At 41.5% G+C, this 16,400-nt stretch overlaps 1 protein-coding gene across 1 annotated transcript in view; it reads right to left on the bottom strand.

Moving 5' to 3' along the window:
- The window catches only part of LOC123506489 (dual 3',5'-cyclic-AMP and -GMP phosphodiesterase 11A-like), a 181,483-nt gene that overhangs the window by 157,707 nt on the left and 7,376 nt on the right, over window positions 1-16,400 (bottom strand). Inside the window, exon 2 of the mRNA XM_045258621.1 lies at window positions 15,297-15,605. The gene's annotated coding sequence lies outside the window, so the exon portion shown is untranslated. The remainder of the gene's footprint in view (window positions 1-15,296; window positions 15,606-16,400) is intronic.

Raw genomic sequence — 16,400 nt, 5'->3', positions numbered from 1 at the left:
TTCGTAATTTCTTTCTCATTTCCTTAAGTCACCTGGTTTTTATTCTTCCTGTTCTTTTAATTCTCTTTTTCTTTATCGTATATTCCCTTTATTTCATTATTCATTACATTATTTTTCATGAGCATTTTCTTTCAACTTTTTTTATTCACTCAGTTCTTGATTTATTCGTAACCTCTTTCTCGTTTTCTTTCTCAACGTAGAGTTAATATTTTTTTTCTTTCTCTTTATACTATTCCTTTTCTTTATTTTACCTCCTTCCACTGCCATCTTCAACCATTTTTTTCTTAATCCATTACCTTCTGCTACTCTTTCTCTCTCTCTCTCTCTCTTCCTCCTTTATTCTCTCTCTCTCCAACTATTCTCTCTGTGATTCCGTCCTTTTCTGTTTTATCTCGCTTCCACTGCTACCCATTAATCATTTCCTCTTAATTTCTTGTCTTCTATTGCTATTTCTCTCTTTTCTTCTCTCCCTCCTCATTTCTCTCTCTCCAAATGTTCTCTATCTCATTCCTTCCTTCCCTATTTCATCTCCACTCCTTCCCGCCAAACACTCCCCCTTGATCCCTTGCCTTCTACTACTGCTTCTCTCTCTCCTCCTGCTCTCCTTCACCTTCCTGCCGCCAAGCCTTCGTTCCTCGTGCCCTCGCGGTCGCCACTTCTCCTGGAGGCCTGTGTCAAGAGGTCCTTTACAGTGACTTCTTTGTGTGTGTGTCAAGAATTTCTCATCCACAGCTGCCACGTCTTATCTGTCTGCCACCTGCTTCTCTTGTTGCTTCCTTCCTTCCTTGCTCTGTGTGTGTGTGTGTGTGTGTGTGTGTGTGTGTGTGTGTGTGTGTGTGTGTGTGTGTGTGTGTTTCATTTTGTTGTTTTTTTATTTCATTCTTACTCGATATTCTCGTTTTTTTGTGTGTGTGTGTGTGTCGTTTTAAGATTCTTTCTTTTTCTTTCTTTATTTCTATTCTTCTTCTTCTTCTCTGGTTATTCTTACTCCTCCTCCTCCTCCTCCTCCTCCTCCTCCTCCTCCTCCTCCTCCTCCTCCTCCTCCTCCTCCTCCTCTTTTTTTTTTTTTTTTTGTTGATCTTCCTTAATATGAAAATAAGTGTTGTCATTTTCCATCCCTCTAATTTCATATTCTTTTCCTTCTTATCAGTAGTAGTAGTAGTAGTAGTAGTAGTAGTAGTAGTAGTAGTAGTAGTAGTAGTGAATATCCACTTACTTCCTAAACCTACTCTCGAATTCCTTGTTCTTTGCTTCGCTTCCGGGTTTGTGTGTGTGTGTGTGTGTGTGTGTGTGTGTGTGGAGAGCAAATGTCGTAGTGGTTGTTTCCGTGTCGTGTGGATCGGTGTGGGAAATATAAACCTGAGTGTTTAGTGCCTCTGGAATGGCCAGAGAGAGAGAGAGAGAGAGAGAGAGAGAGAGAGAGAGAGAGAGAGAGAGAGAGAGAGAGAGAGAGAGAGAGAGAGAGAGTGTGTTTCCTAGTTTTTTTCCAAAGCTCCTCTTCTCTTCCTCCGTCTTTTTATCCTCCCTTTCTCTTCCCTCTCCTTCCTCCACACCATCCTTCATTACAATCCTATACCTTCAATGATGACGATAACGATTACGATGATGACGATGATGACGATGATGACGATGATGATGATGAAGAGGAGGAGAAAGAAAAAAAAGAACACAATATCGACAAAAGTACCACAAATATTGACCTTTTTAGGATAATAACGATGACAGTAATTCATTCTTAAGTACCCTTCCTCCTCCTCCTCCTCCTCCTCATCCTCCTCCTCCTACTACTACTACTACTACTACTACTACTACTACTACTTCTCATGACAGAGAATAAAAACAATATCGTCAATAAACAGAACACTGAGTAGCAGAGGAGGAGGAGGAAGAGGAGGAGAAGGAGGAGGAGGAGGAGGAGGAGGAGGAGGAGGAGGAGGAGGAGGAGGAGGAGGAGGAGGAGGAGGAGGAGGAGGAATTTCCCTTCTACTCCTTACACACGTGGAGTACCGCACCTCCACTTAATCACGTACCATTAAGAGACCTTCCCTCTCGTACCTGAGAAGACGCACACACCTGAAACACCTGTACTTTGAGCCCGAGAGAGAGAGAGAGAGAGAGAGAGAGAGAGAGAGAGAGAGAGAGAGAGAGAGAGAGAGAGAGAGAGAGAGAGAGAGAGAGAGAGAGTTTCATACTCTCACTACGACGATTTTCAAACACTACAATGATTAGCCACGTTTCCAAGACTTTCTCCTCTTAATAGTGTCGAAATACCGTCAATCTCTCCCCAGAACCTTAAAAACGGCATACAAAACGCGTGTAACTTCCTTTTAACCTCTGGAATGTAGCGGAAGGTGTAGCACAGAGGTGTTTCAGAATGAGCAGGTAAATTCACCACACTCCCTCTACAGCGCTGCCACTCCCCTGTCACCCGCTCGGCCTTGCTCCGTCTCGCTGGATCGATAGTGAGCATAAATTTTTCGTTGCAAGCAAAATGTCAAGCGCGATTTTGACCTTCCAGACTGACTGACTAGCAGGGAACACACACGTACGCACAGCACAGCCACACACACGCGCGTGCAGATAGACACAAACACATGCACTCAATATGAATAACGCATAAACATTCCAGACATACGTGTAGATGTACAACACACTCAAACACACACACACACACACACACACACACACACACACACACACACACACACACACACGAGGAAAGAACGAGACAGAAAAGTGTGTGGCAATCAAGAAATACCACAAAACTCTCTCTCTCTCTCTCTCTCTCTCTCTCTCTCTCTCTCTCTCTCTCTCTCTCTCTCTCTCTCTCTCTTAACCCTTGGAGAGTTTTGCAATAATTAACGTTCACTCCCACATTGAGCAACACACAATAATCGCCAAACCCAATGACTTTTCCGCCAAATGAAGCGAAAAATGACGCAACATTATGAACCACAGGTGAGTCACGGCAATTATTTCATTACAGGTGTGTGTGTGTGTGTGTGTGTGTGTGTGTGTGTGTGTGTGTGTGTGTGTGTGTGTGTGTGTGTGTGTGTGTGTGTGTGTGTGTGTGTGTGTGTGTGTGTGTGTGTGTGTTTAGGCTAACAAGCAAACAATCAGTTAGACGAGAGAGAGAGAGAGAGAGAGAGAGAGAGAGAGAGAGAGAGAGAGAGAGAGAGAGAGAGAGAGAGAGAGAGAGAGAGAGAGAATGAAATAAAATGTCACAACAATTTACAATAGAAAAATACAAAAATAACAACGTTTGCAGCTCAGAGAGAGAGAGAGAGAGAGAGAGAGAGAGAGAGAGAGAGAGAGAGAGAGAGAGAGAGAGAGAGAGTCTGATAGGCAACCACGTACAGTGCGGCAAAAGTGTGACTGACAAGCATGAAATGGTGAGGCGCAACACAAGACAAAATTAAAACAAAAAGCGAATATAAGTTTATACAACTGACAAGAATCCATAAAAAAATAAATAAATAAATAAAAACCATCAAAATTTCAGAATTCAAGCCACGGTGTCCTTTCTCCGTCTCCTCCTCCTCCTCCTCTCTCTCTCTCTTGTTCCTTCCGCATCTTATTATTTCCTCCTCCTCCTCCTCCTCCTCCTCCTCCTCCTCCTCCTCCTCCTCCTCCTCCTCCTCCTCCTCCTCCTCCTCCTCCTCCTCCTCCTCTTCCTAATCATCTAAGGTACACAAACTGTAGCATGGATACAATATGAGAGAGAGAGAGAGAGAGAGAGAGAGAGAGAGAGAGAGAGAGAGAGAGAGAGAGAGAATTCATGTGAAGAACGACAAGAGTGAAAGAGAAATGGAAAGAAGAATTGGATACTGGAAGAGTGAAAAAAAGTTATAGAAAACTCTCTCTCTCTCTCTCTCTCTCTCTCTCTCTCTCTCTCTCTCTCTCTCTCTCTCTCTCTCTCTCTCTCTCTCTCTCTCTCTCTCTCTCTCTCTCTCTCTCTCTCTCTCCACCCACCCTCGTCACACTTCACTGAGTCTTGGCACCGAGGCTCCTGACGCAGTAGGGAGCTGCTCTACTAAATGGAGGGGATGGCAATCTCTCCCTGGACCCAAGTTACTCCTCTGCTTTGGACAGATGCCTTGCCAGAGAGGACACGAGACAGGACAGCAACTCTTCTCTGATATCTTGGCAAAGAGGCAAAGAGGATACGAGACACATGCTACTCTTTTATAACAGATTAATCTTCTGATACATTGGCAGGATCAAAACACAGGACACGCAATCTTTCTCCATAGCATAGTACTGAAAAACAAGCAGACAGCGCAGGCTCTAGATTGGAAGACATAGATACATAAGAACGCAAGGATACATAAGGAAAGACGCAGGAAGCCATCTAGCGGTGGTTTGTACAAGTTGATAGTCTTCCACCGTAATACAGGATAGATAGCTCATGTTTAGTACTCAATATTGACAGACAAAAGGATTGACAGACACAGGCATATTCTCTAAAATGGCTCGTTTTCTCTACAGCACAATACAGACACACACACAAGCATATTCTCTTCTTTCTACACCAAAACAGACACATGCATATTCTCTAAACTGACAGTCAGACAGACACACAAGCATATTCTCTAAAAATGAGTCGCTTCTTTCTACAGCACATTACAGACAGACAGACAAGCATATTCTCTAAAATTAGTCCTTTCTTTCCTCAGCACATTACAGACAGCTTTTATCTATAACACAGACAGATAAACAGACAGACAACCTCCATGATGTAAGATGTAAACACTCTCTGCAGCACGTCACTGCCACGCTCCAATACACCACGAGAACAGACAGACAGAGAGCCACAGACATTAACTTAGTGCGCTGACTCTTAAGTAAATCAAGATAAACAAAGGATAAGACGGAATATATAAACACTAATAATGATAAGTGCACTATAAATAAAAAGCAAAAGGACTCGGAGTGACGCATCAAGAATGAGTTTTAAATATTCAGCAACACTCAAATCGATGTGGTTAAATATTTAGGCGTCTCCTCTCGACTTCTTACAGGCTTTACTAAAAACCATTGGAGTCTTTCTCAAGGATGTTTTCAAGATTCCATTAAAAACCAAGGATGTTTTCAAGGATGTTTTCAAGATTCCACTAAAAACCAAGGATGTTTCCATGATTCCATTAAAAGCCAAGGATGTTTTGAAGGATGTTTTCATGATTCCATTAAGAACCACTGGAGTCTTTCTCAAGGATGTTTTCACGATTCTAGGGACAGTTTAATAAAAAGAATACAGCTTTTAATTCTTTGACAAAAATTACTTGGTTTCTGAACATAAGAAGTTAATTAAAGGCTACAATTCAAAGTCTACACAGGCCTTTGATAAAAATCCTAATGAAAACAACACTATCTTGAAACCCATCAGTACTGGGACGCATTTTTACTATGAATTTTGCTTTGATTAGACGATTTTATTTACATTACGAAGGATCTATGGACGTCAGAAGAGTAAGAGCTAGAGTCCTTACTATTCTAATCCCCATGTATGTTTCTGAAGCTGTATAAAATCAATAAATAGCAAGCAAAACAAATATCAAAACGCGTCATAGCACTAAAGGGGTCAAGAACACAGGCATTCATTAACGGACAAATTCTTTTACTTCTGAATGCGAAAGCTTACAATCACTACCCAACCTTTTCTTCCCAAACACGTTCACTCCCATACAGAAAACGGAGCGAGGAACAGATACACGCACAATGCAGATAATGCCAGATCTTGTGTAGGAAAAATGGAGGTACAGACAGGCAAATACCTCACCTGTCTGGGGATATTAGTTTACGGGGCCTACCTGGCTACCTACCATACTTTTAGTCATGACCACGGCGCAGGTATGTGGTTAAATTTGTTGTTGTTGTTGTTGTTGTTATTGTTGTTGTTGTTGCTGGTGGTGGTGGTGGTGGTGGTGGTGGTGGTGGTGGTGGTGATGTTTTTGTTGTTGTTGTTGCTCTTGTTTTTGCTGTTGCTGTTTGATATAGGTGATGGTACTAGTTTGTTGTGTATTAAATAATATATTAATTGACTGCTTGATTGATAGATGGATAGATAGATAGATAGATATATATAAAGATACATACATACATACATACATACATATAGAGATAGATAGATAAAATACATAGATAGATAAATGGATAGATAGATACATACATACATACATACAAAGACGGATGGAGAACGCCTCTCTCTATAAAGGTAAATATACATCATACAAAGAGTAAGGGGAACAAAAACACAGCACGAGGAAGAAGGAAAATACAACATTTATAAGAGGAAAGCAATCAACATTTAGAAGAGGAAAGCCAACGTTTGAGACTCCGAGAACTGTGAGAAGAAGAGAAGACAACGTTTACATTTACAAGAGGAAAGAAAAATGACGTTTACAACCAAGAGGAAAGAGGAACAAGGTAAAGTTCACAAGAGGAGAGAAGGCAACGAAAACAATATTTACGATCCCGAGTACTGTGAAGCAAGGAAAAACAAAGAGAGAAGGAAAAAGAAATACGTTTGTTTAAGGTGTCTTGTCCGGCGGCAGTTTGGCGGCGCAGCATCGGAAACACGTCAAACAAAATCGAGATGGAGTCCTTGTAATCTCCTCCTGGAAGACTTTAGAGGAGTTTTAGTGGAAGGAGGGAAATTAAAGGCGGACGAGCGTTCCCTGGAGTTTACTGAGTTTACGAGGCGCTTGAATTAAGGAGGCTAATCGATCGCTCAACGCACAGACGCCAGTATGAAGCGAGAGGGAAAGGAAATCACGTAACGCTGGACATAGATAATAAAGGAATAACAAAAGTAAAGAGAAATGACGCAGGGAAAAGAGAATAAGGGAAGTGAAGAGAAGTGACGCAGGGAAGAGTGAGTAAGAATAAGAGAAGTGAAGAGAGATGATGCAGAGAAGAGTTAGAGAATAAAGAGAAGTGAAGTGACGCAGGGGAGAGAAAAATAGAGAGGTAAAGAGAGGTGACCCGGGATAGAGATACTAAGCGAATAAGAGAAGTGAAGAGAGGTGAGTGATGGAATGAGATGTGAAAACCGACTCATTTCCACAAAAGGAGAAGTGGGAATATAAAAATGAGAAAATAGATGAATAATTTATTAAAGTAAGGAATTATGAATTCATCCATCACATTTTTTTTACGAGATCATGGTAAAACAAAGGACAAAAGGATGAATTATTATATCACACACACACACACACACACACACACACACACACACACACACACAAATAAAATAATGATGAAAGAAACCAACAATTCTTTTAAAACCCTCAAGGATTTTTCTTCAACAAACAATTAATCAGAGGAGAAAAGGAGACATGAAACAATGACAAACAAAAGAACACAAAGGAAAAACGAGCTGCAGCAGATTTGTAGACCCATAGGAAATCTTACATAATCGCCGACACTGGAATCAAAGGGTTTTCATCTTAACTCCTCTCTCCTGACTCCTCCTTCAGCCTCCTTCTCACCGCCGGAATGTTGCATCTCTTGCTCTCTTCTACCGCTATTCACATGCTAACCGCTCCACTGATCTTACTAACTCCATGCCTCTCCTCAAACGGCCTCGCTACGTATGACTTTCTTCTTCCTCTCATCCCCTACTCTGTCCAACTCTCTAATACAAGAGTTAACCAGTACTCTCACTCATTCACACCTTTCTCTGGTAAAATCGTGAACTCTCTGCCTGCTTCTGTATTTCCAGCTTCCTATGACGTGATTCATTTAAGAGGGAGGTTTCAAGACATTTATCCCTTTTTTCTTGGCTAACTCTACAACCTGCAAGGGAACTGGCTACTATGTGGACTTTTTTTTTCGTTTCATGTTGCTCTTAGCCAGTTTTCCTCTCTTACATAGAAAAAGATTAAATCCAAAACTACAAAAACAGCAAAAAAGAAAAGAAAAAGAGAAAGAGAAGGATACGAAACCCAAAAAATTTACTTAAAACTAAGACATTTATCTCTTTTTTTTGGCTAACTCGCTAGAACCTGCAAGGGAACTGGCTACAAAGTGGAGGTTTTTTTCCTTCCTTGTATGTTGCCCTTGGACAGTTTTCCTCTCTTACACAAAAAAAAAATAAATAGAAAAAAACAGCAAAAAGAAAAGATAAAGAGGATAAGAAACCAAGAAATTTACTTAAAACTACAGCGAACTTAACTAATTTATACGTTTATGTAGGCGAGTATGATTCCAGGCCGGTGTAAAGCTGCGATCAAAGCCATTCCAGACGCCATTCCAGGAGCATTCCAAGCAGATCCCGCGGGTAGGAATGAGAAGGAATGCTGTTTTTCATTTCACAAGATGAGGTTAAAGTTGATAAAGACACGAATGCTTTGTAGAGAGAGAGAGAGAGAGAGAGAGAGAGAGAGAGAGAGAGAGAGAGAGTAACTTACCACACACTTTAACGAAGGGGGAAAAAAATAAGTCAGGGAGAGAAATTAATTTATCTTCTGGGTTTAAAATTAAGGAAGGACAAAAATAAAAATCCAATAATGAAGAGATGTCAGAGTGGACGAGAGGAGGAGGAGGAGGAGGAGGAGGAGGAGGAGGAGGAGGAGAGAGGAGGAGGAGGAGAGGAGGAGGAGGAGGAGGAGGGAAAGAGACAAAGCACAAAAGATAAAGAAAAAGACAAAAAAACAAGACTGAGTGAGGAAAAAACAAAAAATAAAGTGGACAGAGACAAATGGCGGAGAGAGAGAGAGAGAGAGAGAGAGAGAGAGAGAGAGAGATTAATTCACAACAAGCCTTTAATCCTAACACACACACACACACACACACACACACACACACACACACACACACACACACACACACACACACACACACACACACACACTCCTTCTCACAGCTCGAAAATAAACCGCAAAACAAAAGGAAAGCGAAATTTAACGAGGGGTAAACGAGTTGAAACAATAAAAAAATATATTGTAGCAGAAAGAATGGCCAAGCTTGATCCCTTAGGCGCTTTAAGCTTTTATAATTGGTATGGCGGCCAGTTTGAGTAGGAATTCCCTCTCCTTGCTGCCAAAAACAAAGAATAAAGGGAGCGATCGTGTCTGTGTAATTGTGAAGGGAACTGATGGTAATGGAGAATGAAGGAATGAAGAACAGGAACAAGATGATGAAGATGAGGATGAATAATGAAGAATGAAGAAGGAAGTGAAAGAAGAGGAAGAACAAGACGATGAGGAAGAAGAGGAACAGGTGACGATGAAGAATGAAGAAGTGAAAGAAGAGGAGGAACAAGACGATGAGGAAGAGGAGGAAGAAGTAATGATGAAGAAGGAGGAGGAGGAGGAGGAGGAGGAGGAAAATGATGAAGAATGAAGGAGAAAGAAGTGAAAGAAGAAGAACAGAAGCAAGACGATGAGAATCAAGAAGAAGAGGTGATGAAGAATGGAGGAAGAGGAAGGTGGAAGAAGAAAACGAGGAATAAGAACAAGAAGGAGGAGGAGGAGGAGGAGGAGGCGAAATAACAGAAGAAAACTTACAATAGTTCAACCCTACCTGGTTTTTTTTTTCTTCTTTTCTTCTTCATCTTTTCAACTATAAACTTTCACCTCCCTATTTTTTCTTCCTTCCTGCCAATACCTCTCCTTCACCAGTTTTATTCGCACACTATTCCTCTCTTACATTTTCCAACACATACCTTTATCTTCGTAGAAACACGGTGATGTTCCTTACGTACTAAATTCATATCTATTAACCCCTTCCGGGAGGCATTTTTACCATTAGTTTTTGGTGTAATTAGACCATTTTATTGACATTAGGAAGTGACTTTGGAGGTCAGAAGATTAATGGCTACTCTTCACTATTTCAATCCCCCACATAAGTTTCTGAAGCTGTATGAAATCACACAATAAACAGAATGTGAAAACTGGTAATGGTATTGAAGAGGTTAAATTCCATAACTTCTCTGTATTTTCACTCTGACTAAGTATACCCATAATTCTCCAGTAACACTATTTCACACACAAAGAGTCTATATGAGGCACCTTCTCTACTACAGTGTGTCTACTCTAAAGCAACTCCTGGGTCTCGGTTTGAATGGTGTCCCAGAGAAGGCGTGGTTGTCAGATCTTGAGGAAAATCGTGAGCTATCCTTGTAATGCGTTGATCGACAAAAACAAAGTGTTATTCATATCAAATCAATTACGTTATCAATAAGCTACAATATGTTTGAAATCCAGAAGTCATTTTAGAGTAGACAGGCTGTAGTCTTACTCTAATGATCCACCTTACTATCTATACTAGCCCATAAAACATCTTTCACTAATCTTGGTTCTAATTATCGTCTTCACATACTATCTACTCAATCCAAAGTGCATAATATGACGGTTCTCTTACTCTAACGATCCACCTATTTGTCTTTCTCCTAATCATCTTCTTCACACACTACTTGTACCTATTATAGCTAAACAAAGGGCACACCATGACGCATCTCGTGTACTAGGCAAGCAGAGTGACATATCCCCGGCAGAAGGTTAGCACTTGAAGGAGAACAGCCAGGAGACGGGGAATGAAGGCGGCCACAACAATCCCAAGATATAACAAGGTTTGTTCTCAAAGCTACTCAGTGATGCAGGCGGTCGGTGGCTGGTTAGACTGTCGTAACTCAATAGTCCAGTCCCGCTCCAGAGATTGTCCCCACCACCCCTCATTTCAAAACCTCAGGGCTGACTGGTGTTATTACGAGATTACTTCGGTGTTACTTCTGCTAATAACACTTTTCTTTTGTGTGTGTGTGTGTGTGTGTGTGTGTGTGTGTGTGTGTGTGTGTGTGTGTGTGTGTGTGTGTGTGGTAGTTCTGTTTGATTCGTTATATGTACGTTATATATTTGGATGTTTTTTTTATGTTTTATGCAAGAGGGAAACTAGCCAAGGGCAACAAAAGATTTTAAAAAGAAAAAGGTCCACTTCAAATGCAAGTTCCGTAAAAGACAGGGACAAATATCTCAAACCTCCCTCGCAAAAGAAAACAAGTGGTAGGAAGATTGAAATACAGAAGCAGGCAGGGAGTTCAGAGTTTACCAGAGAAAGACATGAATCATTGTTGAGTGGAAGTTAGGTTGCGTTAAAGTTAGGCTGGTTACGTTAGATGTGGCTTTGTTTGTTACATTAAGTTCATGTTTGGTTAGATTGGATCAAATTAGATTAGTTAGAATAGGTTTCAGGTAAGGTTAGATTTGGTTAGGTTAGATTAGGTTAGCTTGGTTCTGTTAGGCTAGGTTAGGTTAAGGTAGGTTCGCTGGGTTATGTTCGGTACGTAAATTATGCACGTGTATACAAAACAAATACACGGTTTTTCCTGCCACAAAATAATAATAAAGTCCTCTACAATGAGAGCAGTTCTGTAAAAGCAGCTGTTGCTTTTTGTCCAGACCAGCGAGGGAGAACAATGAGGTCTGAGGTTTATCTAAAGGTTTATCTGAAGAGCATACGCGGCGCTACGAATATATGAAACCTGCATTTGAGAATCTTGAACCTCCATTAAGAGCTATTTTCAAAGACCACAGGGAAGATTAGTCGATTTTTCAAGTATATTTTCCCCTTAACTGCTGCAAGACCCTCGTTAAACTAATCACTGTTCGCGAAAACCTTTGAAAAACCAAAGAAGCCTTCACCAGAACCTCTTCAAACTGGACAAGGTGAGACGCGGCAATGTTTGAGAGCTCCAGCGATCAATCTGGTACAACTCGACCCACTGGTGAAGTCAAGCGAGGCACAAACTCATAAGGGATTCATTACTAGAGACACACAACACTCGGAGCCTCGCCACTAGACACCTACACCGCCATGGCAACTTTAAGACTTCCACAACCGGGTTTACACACAATTGAGTTCACGCTCCCTGCCAGTCGCCACTCACCGGACAAAAAGCCCCGCCACTCCCGCAGGAACATGTCAGCCACACACTCTAAATCTGCTATCACGGCCACGGGTTGTGAAAGGTAAACGATAGAGGGCAGAGTTCACAGAAAACGATCTTTGGATTTGCCACCATCACTCACTTCAGCAGGAGAGGTGGAAAAGCGTGGGGAAAATGGAACAAGATCGAAAGGTGGGGAGATACAGGCGAAAAAAAAGAAAAAGATGAAAGAGAGGTAGAAAAATACAGAGAAAACGGAAGAAAATAAAGGGTAACATCGCTCACTTTTGCAGGAGAGGTGGGGAAAATGAAAGGAAAATAAAAACAAGGTTGAAGGAAACGTGAAAAAATATAAAAAAGAAAAAGAAAACAGGATGTAAGAGGTAGAAAAATACTTGGAAAACAGAACAAAATGAAGGAAAAACATCGCTTACTTCTGCAGGAGGTGGAAAATTAAAGGGAAGACAGAACAGGATAAAGGATAAGAGAGATGGAAGGATAAAGACTTGGGTGTAAAACAAAGCTTAGTTCCAGAGAAAATGGGATGCAGACTTGGAGAAACAGAGAAAGATACAGAGAGAGTAGGACTAGCTGGAGGAAATGAGGGGAAATGAAGGAGATATAAGCAACAGAACGACTTGGGTGGAAAACAAAAGATTCCTGGAAGAGCAAACAAGACGCAGACTTCCAGGAAAGGGAAAGGAAAGGTAAAGCAAAGTAGAACAATGTAGAAAAATATAGAAAAGTGACAATAATGATGATGATGGTGATGGTGATGATGATGATGATGATAATGATGATGATGATGATGAACATTCCTCACCCATCTCTCACACACACACACACACACACACACACACACACACAATATTCGCTAAAATGACTTAGTAAAATATGAGAAGTAATTGTTTACAAAAGAATAAAACAGAAATACAGAAAACACGAAAAACCGGAAGCTTACACTGTGGTCTCCCTTGATTGAAAAGAAATGTTGCAATTAAGCCTCTCTCTCTCTCTCTCTCTCTCTCTCTCTCTCTCTCTCTCTCTCTCTCTCTCTCTCTCTCCTCTCTCTCCAGGAAAAAATGAAAAGTTACAATTAAGCTCTCTCTCTCTCTCTCTCGGAAGCCTAAATCATTTACCAGGAAAAAAATGAAAAGTTACAATTAAGCTCTCTCTCTCTCTCTCTCTCTCTCTCTCTCTCTCTCTCTCTCTCATCCAGGAAAAAATCTCTCTCTCTCTCTCTCTCTCTCTCTCTCTCTCTCTCTCTCTCTCTCTCTCAGTCCCGCGGGTCATCACTCAAACATGACACATTTGTATATTCGTTAGCGCCAAAATTATCCTAAATTATCAAAGAAAAGAGACAAGGTGGTGGTGGTGGTGGTGGTGGTGGTGGTGGTGGTGGTGGATACTGCACACTATTACCACCTGGCCCTCCTTAATTATGACGCAGGTAAATGTTCATAATAAGGCCGTTTAATCACTGTTTCGTATTGTGTGCTCGCTCGACTACATCCCTGCATTTGGAACCGGTACGCCACGGGGACTGGCATCTAAGTGAGTATTTTTTGTTTAGTCGTCTTTTCTTTCCTTGTTAGCCTTGACTGAATTTTTTGTCATATCATTTTTTTTCCTCTTACCCTTTTTTTTCCTCCTTTCCCCGTCTTTTTCCTTCGTTTTTTTTTTTTTTCCTTATTTTATCTATCCTCTACTCTCCCCTCCTATTCCTCAATCCGCTCTATTTTTCCTCATTTGCTCTCTTTTCCTCTTTATTCCTATTAAAAAAAAAGATATGGGGATGTTCTCCAGGTAATATGAAGTCAGATTTTCCTGAGTTTTTTTTTTTTTTTCTCGCCAACGATGCAGTCTTTGTCTAACAATCGCAGGAGACATAACATCCTTGAAAGTCTCCCCATAACTTGCACTACACACTATTGATGTCACTAGAATCTTGAAAACATTCTTAAGTCTCCCTATAACTTGCTCTACAAACTATTAATACATCACTAGAATCTTGAAAATGTCCTTAAAAATCTCCCCATAACTTGCTCTTAACAAATATATCACTAGAATCTTGAAAACCTCCTTAAAAATTTATCCATAACTTGCTCTACAAACTATTAATATTTCACTAGAATCTTGAAAATATCCTTAAAAATCTCCCCATAACTTACTCTACAAAACATTAATATATCACTAGAATCTTGATAACTTGCACTATAAACTATTAATATATCACTAGAATCTTAAAAACGTCCTTAAAAATCCTGCTAACTTCCTCTACATCCTGTTAATTTATCACTGCTTACAAATACGAGTGCAATCTTCAGAAGGTGCGTTACTTTCATTACAAACTGTTAAACTGTCACTAGCATCATGAAAATGTACTTGAAACCACCTTTTACTTTCACTAGAGACAGCTAAACGTGACACTCTTAAAATTTTTCTTAACTTCCACTATAACTTGTAAATTCCATGAAAAACAGACCTGAAATCCACTTTAACTTCCACAGTAATCTCTTAAACTATCCCACTCATTAAAAGAACAAATATGGACTCTTTTTCTATTATTTTTTTACTAAAGTTTATTAATTCTAGCCGAAATAAGACGCTGTAGAAAATTTTGAGAATACATTACCCGTGTTGAAAGGTTCCCGAAATACATATATAGGTACTAAAATGTGTACACTAACTAATATTTCCACGTAATACTAATACTGCTGCGTAAAATTCAATAGAGCACAATGGTATCTTTTCTATAATTAATTCCTCGTCTTACCAATTTGGCTATACTTCTACAAACTTTCCTTCGATATGCTATAAATAGTTTAAAATGTATGGCCGTAATGAAGACTACACGGAATAGCTTTCAAATTTAACTTTATAATGTATACTAAACTTTCTTCTTCTTCGATACTTCATGAAGCCCAGAAAGTTGCGTCTATTATTAAAGACAATAGGAGGACTCTCTCTCTCTCTCTCTCTCTCTCTCTCTCTCTCTCTCTGGTAGCTTGAATCTCTTGGGAGGAAAGGAAACCAGAGCTCACAAGTACCAAACACACACACACACACACACACACACACACACACACACACACACACACACACACACACACAGAATAAAACGCTCAGACAAGAAATTCCAGTTTACTCATCCTCTCATATTTCCAAAACTTAATAGGCGAATCAGTGACACGAGGGGAGTCAGTGAATTCTCAGCGGCAATGAACAAGGAGAGTAAGCGCCGCGCCTCACGTCATCTCAGCGAAGCGACACGCCCTCTCGTGCCCCGGAGCGCTCCTGGAGGGCTCTTGGGGCAGGTAAGGGCGACACACACATGCCCCACGCACAAATTAGGCTCCCCCGACACACATACTATCTCCTTTAAAAAGAGGTGAGGGGAGTACCTTACCTGCTTCCCGTAACTTGCCGCTGACGCCTCGCTACGCCGCCCAAACTTTTCCTCGCGGGACTTCCTGCCTGAACTTGCCGCCTCGCTCGCGTCAAGGCTCGGAGAGTGTTCAGGGGAGCCAGGAGGTGGGTGCTGGCGTGGGCGGTGGGCGTGTTGGGGCGTACAGGGCCGCCTGGATTGCGACATGGGAACTTGGGAGGCGGACGTGCAACCCTCCTTTGCCACTGTCTGAGCCACACTGACCTCCTGTGGCCCTTGCTGGCCCTGCCGTGCTGCCGCCGCCCGCCGCAGCGTCACCGTACCGCGCGCCTGGCTTAAAGACACGCTGGTATCAAATCACCCTCGTGTTGTCTTCATTCATATCACATACTTTAAAAAAAATGAAATGATATAGATCAAAAATTAAATAAACAAAGTACAGTTGAATGGGTTTTATTTAATCCATTAATCAATTCTTATTTGTAGTGTGTGTGTATGTGTGTGTGTGTGTGTGTGTGTGTGTGTGTGTGTGTGTGTGTGTGTGCGTTTGTGTGTGCGTGTGCGTGTGCGTGTGTGTGTGTGTGTGTTTCACTGTTTGATCTGCTGCAGTCTGACGAGACAGCCACACGTTACCCTACGGAACGAGCTCAGAGCTCATTGTTTCCGATCTTCGGATAGGCCTGACACCAGGCACACACCACACACCGGGACAACAAGGTCACAACTCCTCGATTTACATCCCGTACCTACTCACTGCTAGGTGAACAGGGGCTACACGTGAAAGGAGACACACCCAAATATCTCCACCCGGCCGGGGAATCGAACCCCGGTCATCTAGCTTGTGAAGCCAGCGCTCTAACCACTGAGCTACCGGGCGTGTACCACTGAGCTACCGGGCGTGTGTGTGTGTGTGTGTGTGTGTGTGTGTGTGTGTGAGCGCGTTTGTGTGTGTGTGTGTGTGTGTGTGTGTGTGTGTGTGTGTGTGTGTGTGTGTGTGTGTGTGTGTGTGTGTGTGTGTGTGTGTGTGTGTGTGTGTGTGTGTGTGTGTGTGTGTGTGTGTGTGTGTGTGTGTGTGTGTGTGTGTGTGTGTGTGTGTGTGTGTGTGTGTGTGTGTGTGTGTGTGTG

The sequence above is a fragment of the Portunus trituberculatus genome, chromosome 20, assembly GCF_017591435.1.
Source record: "Portunus trituberculatus isolate SZX2019 chromosome 20, ASM1759143v1, whole genome shotgun sequence".
Taxonomy (NCBI): domain Eukaryota; kingdom Metazoa; phylum Arthropoda; class Malacostraca; order Decapoda; family Portunidae; genus Portunus; species Portunus trituberculatus.
The sequence above is the reverse complement of the archived record's forward strand: the minus strand, read 5'-3'. Positions and strand labels throughout refer to the sequence as shown.